We start from the raw sequence: 12,964 nt of genomic DNA, 5'->3' as shown, positions 1-12,964 counted from the left end.
TTGTATAACCGGGGGCCCTCCCATGCGGGCCCAGCCAGTGGAAACTGCTGGCTTGACTGACACTTGAGTCACCAGGGAGGACAGTGGATTGAGGAAGCTGCAGTCAAAATAACATGCATCCTTTCGAGCACTTACAAGACCCAATTGTACAACAGAGAACACAGGACACTCCTAAATACAAGTGATGTAGAGAAGGGAAACACAGATGTGTGATAAAAGATAACTGCTCCGTCAGGACTTAAGAAATTCTCTATTTTGTGCTGCTAAATGTGCCTTAGCTGAGAGGAGGTCCCTGTTTTATTGTTGTATTTCTGTGCCATGTGACCGACACACTAACATTGATCTCATGTGTGCACTGCAGCATTGTGATCTAACTTTAACTTGTTTTTTTCCACTTTCACCTCTTTAAACAATGTTGTATCAGTTATGTCAGATGCTGCACACTCAAGAGGACAACAATAATAGCACAGGGGTGATAATCGGTGTTACTAAAACAAACCTGAGTGGTTTGCTCTGTCATGGAAGACGCACTTAATGTTTTTTGTGGGCATAACATGCCATTTAAAAACATTCCTGTCAGAGATGGCTCTTTATTTACAGCCAGTTTAACAAGGACAGGTTCCCAGAAAAGTGGGATTTTCCAACCTTGCCATTACTGAACAAAGGGTTGGATTTCAGTGTCACGGATCAGTTTCAGGACACACTGCCGCCTGCTGCTAATGTGTTAGCATATAGCATTCACCAAATGACTGTCTGGGTCAAGCTGAGATGTCAGGCCTTGACTGTATCCAGGGAAACAAACAATAACAAACAGGCTCAGGGAAATGCCACGTGACTCCATATGGTTCATGTGGAGCAAAAAGAAAAAGATCAAGATTCATTCTTCAGTGGGGATCTACAGTGACTTCTCACCATTATATTCAATTATCATTCCCCAAAGTCACCAGTGGTACTTTTGTGTCATCTCTGTCAGTAAACAATCTTATTTGAGCACCTCATACGAGTGCTTAACACCAGTAGGATGTGTACTCTGTTGCCATGTGTGTGTTTGTGTTGGGAGCCTGCAGCCGTGCCGTCTCAGGCCCCATACATTCAGCTATGTGGATGGATATGCATGTGCATGCATAGTTAACAGGGAGTGCATGTAATGAGGTAAAGCCGGAGAGACACATGCCGTAAAGCCGGCAGGGTGCATGAATGCTGACAGTGAGGAACCTCCCATCGTTATTAATGGCTCGACCTATGAGTGCAGGAGACCCCCTCAGTAACAAGATACTGTGAAGTCACTCACAGCAAGGGAACATCTGCTTTCTCATCATTCTTTAACAAATCATTTTGAGAGCATCGGGATCACAAGTAGCACTAAAACCTTTCGAATTTAATACGTTTGGTGGTCTGAGGCTAAATATAATTATTAGTAAATGATAAGTGGAATAGGCTGTGTTCATGGCGTGAAAAGTGATGTTAAAACACTCATTATGAGTAAGTTGATGGTCTAATAAATCTTGCAGTGAGTTTATGTTGCAGTATTTGGAAGAAATGCACTCTGCATTGATCTGAAAAAAAAAGAGTTCATATTTGTTATTATTTGGATTAACTGCACTTATTAAGTTTGCCGTTATCTAAATATATACCGGTCCTTCTTTAGCCCATTGCAGACGTGAGGTAATCACGGTAGCTCCTTGTGTCAGTGACTCCCCTTTGGCTTTCACCTCCTGCTGCAACTCCAAGGCCAAGTATTTCAAATGTGTGTGTGTGTGTGTGTGTGTGTGTGTGTGTGTGTGTGTGTGTGTGTGTGTGTGTGTGTGTGTGTGTGTGTGTGTGTGTGTGTGTGTGTGTGTGTGTGTGTGTGTGTGTGTGTGTGTGTGTGTGTGTGTGTATTTACACACGAGTCTTTCTGCTGTTGCTCATTTTAATAACGTCCGTGAATGAACGCGTGCACAAATCATGTTTATGTATGAGAGATAGTTAAGAATTGAATGAGGCTCTTTTAGAAAGCCACCAGCTCTCCCTCCACGTCACGTCATTCTAGTGCCGGCCACTGCGCTCCAAATGAAATAGGGGGCATTTGACCCAGTCTGACGTATGCTCTGTAGGGTTAGTGATGACAGCATCTCTGACACTGGAATGAGTCTGTAGAGGAAGAGCTGAATGTGGGAAACTTGTGATTCGGTAGTTTTAAACACTAAATCTGCAACTTCAACAAAAGAATTACAATAGTCCACGTTACATTCTTTCCAACATTTGGTAATTTGGGCCAAGCGGTTAGCCCAAGAAAATTCAGAAGCTACCGGGTCAAATGTGGTTGAATTGTCAATGTGCATCGGTGAGTCAACAAGAATGTCTCGTTTCATGGCGACACTGCGTTTAGTGTTGACAGACGTGTCTGATGAGTCTGACATTAGAACACTGTTTTCAATTTCTCTCTGAGCTCGATTAAAATTAGAGTTAAAGGCATGTGACCGCGTGAAAGATTTATGACACGGCAGCCACTCGGGAAGCTAATCTTGGTCCAGCACACAACTTACACTGGTGCAAATAAGAAGATCGTGTGTGAGAAGGAAGCCCTAGATGTCAATTTCTGGATTTTAAAGGCGGTATCATTTACCTTACGGTAAAGTTTTACACGCCACTGCTTTCAATGACATTTTAATAAGCCCACTTGAACATGAAGTTCAGTTATCGTTCACGGTGGTAAAAGGCATCAACCACATTTCATGACTTCATTGCTGCTTTATGTTTCTGCCATTCAGCAGAGTTTTTGGCCAGAATTTCAGTCTTACAGTCCAGGAATGTAGTAACGGTCGTTCTTATGGGTTTTTCTCGAGGTAAAGACGGCAGAACCGGCATAAACATGAGGACACGCCAACCTTGACCTTCGAGAACTTAAATATAATCGGTTTGTGGTGGAGTGAGAGTGACGCCTGGGCCAAACTGAAAGACAATCCCTCAAGATTGCCTTAGACACCCATGAAATTATGTCTAAAAGATTATTGATCTCCATATTCTTAAAAAAAAAAAAAAAATACAACACTTTGATGTGCAGGGGTGTGTTCAAGGTGGGATTGAAATTCTCAGTAAGTAAAACACTCGAATAAATGTTTAAGTTGTGGTTCATTAAATTCTGAGTCAAACCCAAAAAAATGTCCCTCGGGCCAACATTACAGAAGCCAAACATGTTGCATAATCTTGCAGCCTTTCGCTTGACCTGAATGAATGATGAAGTGATGATTTCTATTTATAGACAAGAGGTGATCCAGTCACAGTGATACAGTGTCAATAGCGCCTACATATGAAACGTACACTGCAGGGTGAACTTTGTGCGGCCGGCTGCACACAACCTAATCTTCCCTCATCAGCCTCAAAGGCGTGAGGAGCGTGTCCAGCTGCATCTAATTAACTGTGTGAAAGTTTTCACCTAATAGAGTCTAAGCTGTGTTTATACCGGCCACATTGCCCGTGCGGCGAGCGAGCGGCGCTCACGGACTCTTCGCCCCGAGGCGTCTGAACCCGGGGCTTCCACTCCGGAAAGTGGACACCCCGGCCGAGCGCCTTGCCAGTTCCTGAGTTTTGATAGCCACCAATTTTAGCCCGCTGTCGTCTGAAGTTGATGTTCGTGTTTTTGCTGATAGGTATCAAGGCATGCAGCAGGAGATGAAAGTGGACACCTCAAATCCGGAGGGCAGGGTTCCTTGGAATTACTTCTGCACGTCCTGCCCACCTCGGATGATCATTTCAGTCGTTGATCAAGCCTTTCCCTTATTTAGCCGACGGTGTGGTTTAAAATCCAGACCGGGCCGGGGGCAACTGCGGGAGGGAGGGGGGGGGGGGATCAGTTCACAGGAGAACCACATATGGGTTATTAATCAAAGCGGACTTCAAAGGGTTCACAGTTAGAAATGCGCTGGTATCTTTAAGTAAATATGGATGTGGATCCACGGCCATGCCGACCAGGGCTCACCGAGTTCCTGTTGACCTCTATCAGTTTCAGAGGGAGAGCAATTTACATTCTCAGTGTGTTTCTCACACTGTCATTGCTAAAAAAAAACCAACAACAACAACAAAAAAAACTTGCATCACTTGTGGTACCAAAACTGTAATTTCTCCCCAAATCATCATATCTGCCTCAACTTCAACATTTTTACACAATGAAGCATGTGCAGGATTTATTTATAGATCGTTTACATCTTATCAGGGATGTCAAACATAAAATGCATGGGCCCGCAGGATTTATGTTTTACACTCCTGATCTAGATAATATATTACTGCCATTTCTTTATTTATTTTTTTAAATCCATAAATCTCTAAGTTATGTGCTCTTTCTAGTCGACAGTTTAATGATTGAGTGCCATATTTCTTCTAAAGGACTCGCCTGCACCATTTTCTGGTGATATAGATAAAAGCTAACATGAAAGGATTTACATGTGCCAAACCAAAAAAATAAATAACAGTAGTTGAGGTGTTGGGCTGCCGTCTCCCTCTGCTATGTTCCATTACTATTTGAGTAAACTCTTATTTACTGGAGAACAAATGCCTCAGTAAAGCTGAACTCACGCCATCCTCCTGACATCAACGTGATGGAGATTCTGGATTTCAACCAGTCCTTTTTCACCATGACGACTAAACCTAACGGGTACCAGCTCAAAAAGCAACCAAAGGTGTGACTTGTTATCACGCGCCAGCAGCAAAGGGTTAATTTGTTGGAATTTCTGCTGACGAATCTTTGTCGTTATTATAGCTCCACGAGCTCCAACGCACATCCTGACTGGTTTCCTTTGTTGGCAGGCTGATTTTGTTTCGGCCCAGTCGTCAAGAACATTCTGAAGAATCACTCGAAGTAAGTGCAGATTTTCCTCTTCTGATTATTTTCCTGAGAGGAAGAACTATATTTACTCTGGCACTCGCAGGGCCTCATTTCTCACTTGTTCTGAAGCTCGGAGATTTGCCTGGTGTCAAAATCCAACGTTTTTCCGTCTTTCCCCCCTCACCGGCCATGTTCCTCCATGTTACACTGAGCTCTGCAATGTAAACACACTGCTGAACAGTGGTAGGAGGTCAGGCCGGGGCCGCTGTTGACCATCTGGTCTGCAAGTTGCCGCCATGTGACTGACAGCAACTTCTAACCTGTGTCACAGAAATCCCGCAAACTTCAGTATATCATTAATTATTTGTATTCATTTATACTTTAAAAATAAGTATAAAAATAAGAAAGACATCTGCTGGATGTATAGAGATGATGTGTTTTGGACCACTTTTTGCCCAATGGGTCGCTAAACTGAACAAAAGTATAAACGCAACACTTTGTTTGCATTTTTTATTTTTGGCTCAAAGATCTAAAACCTCTTCTATGTACACAAAAGACCTATTTCTCTCAAATATTGTTCACAAATCTTCCTAAATCTGTGTTTGTGAGTGCCTGTCCTTTGCCGAGATGATCCATCCCACCTCACAGGTGAGGCATATCAAGGTGTTGATTCAACAGCATGATTGGTGCTCAGGTGTGTCTCAGGGTGGCCACAGTAAAAAAAAACACCACTCTGCAAATGTGCAGCTCCAACACACGGCACAGACATTGTAGGTTTTGAGGGAGCGTGCAATGGGCATGCTGACTGCAGGAACGAACCACCAGAGCTTTTGCCCGTGAATTGAATGTTCATTTCTCTACCATGAGCCGGCCTGAAAGGCGTTTCAGAGACTCTGGTAGTACATCCAACCGGCTTCACAAACGGCAGACCACGTGTGACCCCACCGGCCCAGGACCTCCACATCCAGCGAGCTCTCCTCCATGAACGGCCGAGACCAGCCACCTGGACAGCCGCCGCATCTTTGTAAATATATGTGAATACTAATTTTTATTATTTTCATTCACACGTTGTATTTTTTTTTTACACATCTTTATATGCAGAATAACATTAAGATACTGCATCATGTACTACTGATATTTTATATATACTATTATTGTCATATCATATTCCTATTTTTCATCATTTTCTTTTCTTCATTCCCTTTCCTTGTAGTCCTTATAGGTATCAAACAGTAAATGCACTTCCTGCAAAGGATCATCTATCTATCTATCTATCTATCTATCTATCTATCTATCTATCTATCTATCTATCTATCTATCTATCTATCTATCTATCTATCTATCTATCTATCTATCTATCTATCTATCTATCTATCTATCTATCTATCTATCTATCTATCTATCTATCTATCTATCTTCCTGACTAAGAAATGTAAATATAGAATGTAGCATGAACATGTTTCATATTGCATCTTAAGAGCTATAATGCCTTAATTGCGTGCTCACAGTATGGAAAAATCAGCACAATACGCTCATCCAATACGGTGATATTAAGAATTTATAGTCATGTTTGTGTCTGTATAGATGTTGTATTTTCATCTGTCACCAGAGCTGTAATTGAATCCCGCTCAAAGAGCAGCCCTCTGCGGTGGAACCTTAGAAACTCCTATAAATAAACGGGCAGCACTCCTTCAACACTTGCCTATATGGCACATGGAATGATTAGCTCATGGCAAGAGCCCTCTGATCTTACGGTGTGTAGCCACAACTATTTTCTCTCAGCTATGTGCATTGCTTAACTTGTAGCGTGTCAAGAATGTGGTCTCCAAGGAATGCACAAAATTTGGTTGGCCCACGCCATATATTGACCTGACATTCATTCGTAATGGATGCTGCTGTGCACCATTGTTGTAACGGGGTGCACTGTAAACACCTGCGTACTGTACCGAGGAATATGCGGAGGGCAACATGGATGGAGATCAGGGTTCAATACTGTCTCACAAAGCTCTTTAGGAAGTTTTACTGAAGTGGTGGTACGGTGAAGTACAAAAAACTATTTTAATTAGATATTTATAGTTTTAAATTGATGCCACTAAATTACAAAGTCAGCAAGATTGTCATAAAGCATACAAAATAGACGTATGGATGGTTGTGTGACTTCAGAAGAATCCTTCTTTTTTCTTTTTCTTTTATTTTTTGAGAAATCATTGATAAATTCAATGTCCAAAGAAAATAGAGACATTTTGCTCTAACATGTTGAAGTGGAAATTCCTGCAACAATAAATCAACCAAAACACACTCTGTCGTCCTCACGAGAGAAATGTTCATGTATCTGTCATGTTTTTCAAAGCATATTAATTAGTAAGATCCTTTTTTTTTTTTACTCAATTGTGAAACATACACGTACGTATGAATGACACAATTTTCATAGCCTCTACCTATTAAGCTTTGCTGCTCATCCCACAAATGCTTGTTCCATATGGCAACATTTAACAGGAAAATAATCAAGCATTTGAATGGAATAACATTTAGTGCAAAGCAGGATCACTACAAAAAAAAAGAAAATAACTAATATAGATTATTTTCTAAGTAGTGTAATTAGTGTTATGCTTAGAGCTGCATTGCAGTCTTTCTAAGAGTTAGATTTTTAAGACTGCAATGGCACCATTACAGATCCCTCTCCACAGTGACTTCTGATTTCCACAGGAATAACTAAAGGCCGCGATACTGAATGCATTTTGCATTTAGTTTTGGTTTATTAAAACACAGTAAGGGTGAAACCATTGTGTGTTGCTTCACAAATTCTAAATACTTGTACTTTAACCAAGGAGGTGCAGTGGTTAGCACAATTGCCTCACGAGTCTAAGCCTTTCTGTGCTGACAATAATAATAATATTAATAACAATAATACTCTTATTAACGCATTTCATGCCACCCAAGGTACATAAATAAAGTGTTATAAAGTAAAGCCCCAGACGCTTGGACACGTCTTTGGCAGCCACTAATAAAAATAATAATTGAATTTATATATAGTACACTTTACATTTGTCAATCTCAGAGTGGTAAAAACAACAATATAGGCTAAAAGCACTTTAAAACATTCAACAAACCAACAAAACCAATATCCTCTTTAAGGTTCGTTCTATAAATTTGATTTCACTAGCATATTTAGATTGCTTGTCACTTATAATAACAACATGCAGGCAAAAAAGTGCCTGTAAATTAGATTCATGAACTTAATTCTGTAGATTTTCTTTCTGTCCATCCTTGTTGTCACAGCGCCGTTTTGGGCGTGTGGCGAAGGGAGGTAATGCAGCCTGGTTTTCCATTTCGATACAAAAGAAACAGACTCATTAGATTAGATTTACACTCATAAAAAAAAAAAAAACTGGACTTGGAGATCGTACTAAAATTCCCCAGTGTGTTTTCTCCAGGTTTCCAACTTGTGTCGAGAGTAAAGAAGAGATGTGTAAAGTTAAGAAGAAGCCATTAACAAGATGAAGACAACGTGACTCCCCTACAGGTAAGAGAGAGAGCCCTTGGACCTTTTTTGCCTTCTTGAAAAATATCAATATAATAGGTATATCTTTAAATTATAATTGTGTTCAAATGTTTCACAGTGTGTAAAGGTTTGAAACTGTTTATCATCCCAAGTACCACCACATATTGCCAACCTGAACAATTCTTCTCAATGAAATTAATTTTGGGCAGGCGCAAGTGCAAATACGGCATTTGGCGCAGAATAAATCAATTCAGCAGAACTTGCGGTAATTACTGGACGAACACACGTCAGACAGTTCAAATAATGCACTTCTAAATTAGGCAAAGTAAACTGTGAAGTATCTGTATATGTAAAGTGCAACTTCCCCCCTCATATTCTAAAGGAAATGCCCGGATTTTGTATTGTCTAGTTTGCGCTCATTATTTTTTTTTCCTTATACAAATAGTTTTTTCTTAGCAACATAAATCCCCATTAGCGGTTTTTAAATTTAAATATGTAATGATCCAATCACAAACTAATGGATTTGGTGACCCAGGGAGGTTTAAACTTCACATCAGTGTGGAAGCGAGGTCATTTCAGTGTGCTGTTGGTGCCAGCTGTGTAAAAAGACAAATTGTCCACTGAGTGGCAGTTCATTGGCTGGAGATGTCAAAACACTGCAATTAAAGTATAAATAGCTATTAGTTGCTGTAACAATATGTGTCCGGGAGGTTTCGCTAAGAACAGGAAACAAAAATCAAAACTTTATTCACCAATAGTGGTCAATAGAGGATTTGATCAAATGTTGCCTGGACTGATGAGTCCCTACTTTTGCTGTAACATTCAAATAGATCAGAAAGAACCAACTTGAAAACAAAGATGCACCAACAGTTCATTCTGCTGGAACTTAACTCGTCACGCTGCCCGGTATTGTTACCAACTGTGTGCATCCCATTGGGAAAACGGCGTACATCTGTTGTCTATGTCCGGCAGGACAACTTATCATGTCACAAAGCTCCAATCATCTCAAGCACGTCTGTCGAATGAGTCCATTGGCTCCAAATAGCTTCTGGAGTCACCAGACGTCAATCTGACCGAGCACCTTCAGGTTGTGACGCAATGGCGGATTCACATCGCAAAATGTGGAGCTGACAGATCTGCGGCCATGGCGTCACGCTTTCGTGTGATTATAGAGCGAAGCACCAAAACACAATTGAAAACAATGGATTCCTTTCTGGAAGCGAAAGGATCCTTAGTGTTCTGAAGTTTGTGGCTGCTGCATGGGTAGTCAATGAATGAATATTGTGAGGATCTATGATTTAAAGGGATGAGTTCATGGCGACTTGGAGGTTTTCCTCACCAAGGGCTTGCGGCTGCGGTCGGATATTATTTCTCCCTCTTCTTCCTCTTCTCCCTCTTCTCCCTCATCCTCCACATCGCAAGGCATTAGTTCGCTTCATTCAGTTTAACCTAAAAATCGAATATTTCAAGTTTGTTTGTGTGCTTCAAATATTACACGATAAACCCATCATCCATCTTTTCCCCTTTTTTTTTAAAGACTAAATGCTTTTATTACTGCTGCTACAGGTAATAGTCTGAACCCTGCTTTTGATGTAAAACATATGCATTGATTTACGCTCTTTATAAGTTCACCTGTTTATTCAAACGTAATTTATTGGACTAGTAGGAGTAATCATCCCCAGCAGCTCCTGCCAGAACACAAATAGTATTATAATCTATTATTTATCATGTGTTATTGATGTAGGACAGCAAAGATCCTCATTCACATCGAGTGTTTGTATTTCATGACTTCCAAACAGCCCTGTTTTAAAGTTCTGCGTTCTAAAATTAATCTATTATTTGTACTTGAAGTGCCTGAGCACGTGCTCTTCATATTCGATATGCCGATTGGCCGATCGGTCTTTACAAGTTAGGCCAGCTGCCCTTGCTGTATGCAAAAGAGAAGGCCAAAAGTCAAGGGGGGGTTGGTTGGTCGGGGTGGGGGGGTTGACGGAGGGAGGGGCTGGCTGTCTCCTATTACTGCGGCAGCCGCCAGCACTCAGCCAGCCTTGTCATTCCCTTTCTCAAACCCTGAGCTTTCTGTGTAACTGCAGCACCTGCTGCGCTGCCCTCTGCTCACACTCCTGCCACTGCAGAGCAATAAAGGCTGGCCGCCGCCTGCAGAGGGGGAAGTTTAAACACAGGTGTGTGTTGCAGAGGTAAGATTGACTTCTGTAACAGCTGCTTGGGCAGCTCCTAATGCACCCTGCCTATAATATTAAAGGAACTGACATCACTGAAATACTTATTGGAAATGACATTACTCCTATGTCTACATTCTTTACTTTTAATTTATGTTTAAGAGTGCTGGGTACATTTCTTTGTGTCCTATTTGTTTTGCAGAAAATTAAATGCATTCAAAGTACTTTGTGTGTTGGCCAACATACAAAAAGACAATAATGGAAATTTAATGTGATTCATAGATGACTACATTACCCAGTGTTATTGAGCCACAGTATCCAGTGATGGCACTCTATGAGAAACATTTTCCTTAAATGAAGTGAAAACACATATATACATTTATCAAAACCATAAAAAAAAGCAGCTTATGGGATTTATAGTTGTAATGAATAAGTTCAAAACTGTCAATGTTTTTATTCGAAATGGTTAACAACAATTTAAATGCTCATATTATTTTAAAGTTTACACTTGAGTCTGGTTAGAATATGAGAGAGGTTCTGAGATTTTCCATTATAAGATCACTGATAAAGTCTTATGCTTGTGTGGAAGCACCACAGTGTTTGTTTCACTGTGCATTAGACATTATCTTGCCACCTTTTTTTTATGCCACCAGTAAAACATAGACAGGTGTCAAGAAATAACACATAATTAGCTTATATTAAGAATTAAACTTCTTTGTGGGGCTCATTCCTCTGGATTAAACTCATCTTGTTCATGGATAATCTGAGCCATGTATACTAGGAGCAGTGGCCTCCTGGACGACAATTCGGCGTGTTAAACCGCGAGCGGTGGGATTTGAAACGGTGAACTTTCTCTCACAAGCTTGCTTCTTTAAGCTTTTGTCCAGCATAGCTGAAACTTGAGAACGATCATATTCTGTAGACAGAAGAAGAAAGACAATAACACTTTTACATTCACAGTTTCTGAGACATGAATGTCATTTAAAACCTTGTAATCTTGTCTTAATCTGTAATCTTATACTCACCGTGTCACTGAGATGTCACTTCTGACGGCTCAGTTAAATCCCATGAAGGTGAGAGGCTGCTGCTTATGGCGCAGTTTATAATTACTCGTCATGTAGCGTAATACTGGCGGCTCATATAGCTCGCATTTAATGACCATCCGCTGCCAAGGTGGGAGCCCAACCTACTGAAGGATTTATTGCCGTTTGGAAGATTACAAGAAGTGGATGGGGTCCATCTTTACTCTGGTGTGTGACTATCAGCTCACCCACACCTTCGCTTCAGTTAGTTAGCGCCTTGTCAGATAGACACGTTTCTGCTCTGTCGAGTGGACGTTCAGCTTCTTGTCCTGACGTCTCAGCTGAGGACAAAACCTGATTATTCATCACATTCAGAAAACGTGTCCGTTCACTTCCACAGGAATCTGAATATCACAGTAAATCTGCCTTTGTGAAATACGCCGCTGTTGTTCGCTACAACCAAATATTTTTACATGAATTAGATGTATTATGTATTATGTGTATGCAGGAGGCATACACAATGACAAAGCTCAATGTTTATGACCAAAATAATGTACTTCCTAGACATTTTTACAAGGATATTAGAGCAAGGAAGCTCAGGTAAACTGTTTAAAAGTAACGCACGGAGAACAAAACTCTTCGAGCCTGTAAAACGACAGCATGGAATTAATGGAAAACCTACTGAATCAAATCAAATCCATATTCTTTTTGTTTGCTTTTTTTTTGTTTTACAACATTACAACATTATATGCACCTTCTGGTGAAACATCAGCAACCTGCTGAAATCCTCTCTGGACAAATCAGGAATAGTCGTAGTCAGATATCCTCTTGATGGTGTGACTTTGACATTTTTATTAAGTATTTGTTAACCTCTTGTATTCCCTGGAAACCATCATTTGTATTGTGAATCTCTTTACAGTGTTCAGCAAAATGTGCAATGACCCACATGTACATACAGAGCCAGGCTGATACAATATATCTTCAAAAAAAAAAAAATGTGATAAGAGCAAAAGAAATGAAGACATCTGGAATCCATGAGAGAAATTCAAGTTGCTCTTAAAGTGGATGGTAGCGCCGTCAGAATTAATGCGTGAGATCAAAAATATATGCGAGTGTGACTGACAGCATGGAATTCTGTTGAACTAATAAAATCAAGGCCCACATACTTTATGTTTTTAATGTGTTGCCCTAATATTTTAAAAAGTCACAAATATGGCTGTATTATTAACATTGATCAGCATCTTATTTTCGATGCTGCAGATTTACAGTGGGAGGATTAATCAGCTAGTTTTCTATCACGAGGGTTTTCTATCACTTGAAAGAACACATTCAAAAATACGAGTAAAATGCCTTTAGTCATTACAAGAAAAAAGAAGAAGAAAAATCCAAGTGTTACTTTCTAAGGCCACATATTGGTGTATAACCTGCAATGCAAAGCGAGAATATTAACATTGTA

This window comes from Blennius ocellaris, assembly GCF_963422515.1.
Source record: "Blennius ocellaris genome assembly, chromosome: 11".
Lineage (NCBI taxonomy): Eukaryota > Metazoa > Chordata > Actinopteri > Blenniiformes > Blenniidae > Blennius > Blennius ocellaris.
Note: the sequence above shows the minus strand (reverse complement) of the source record.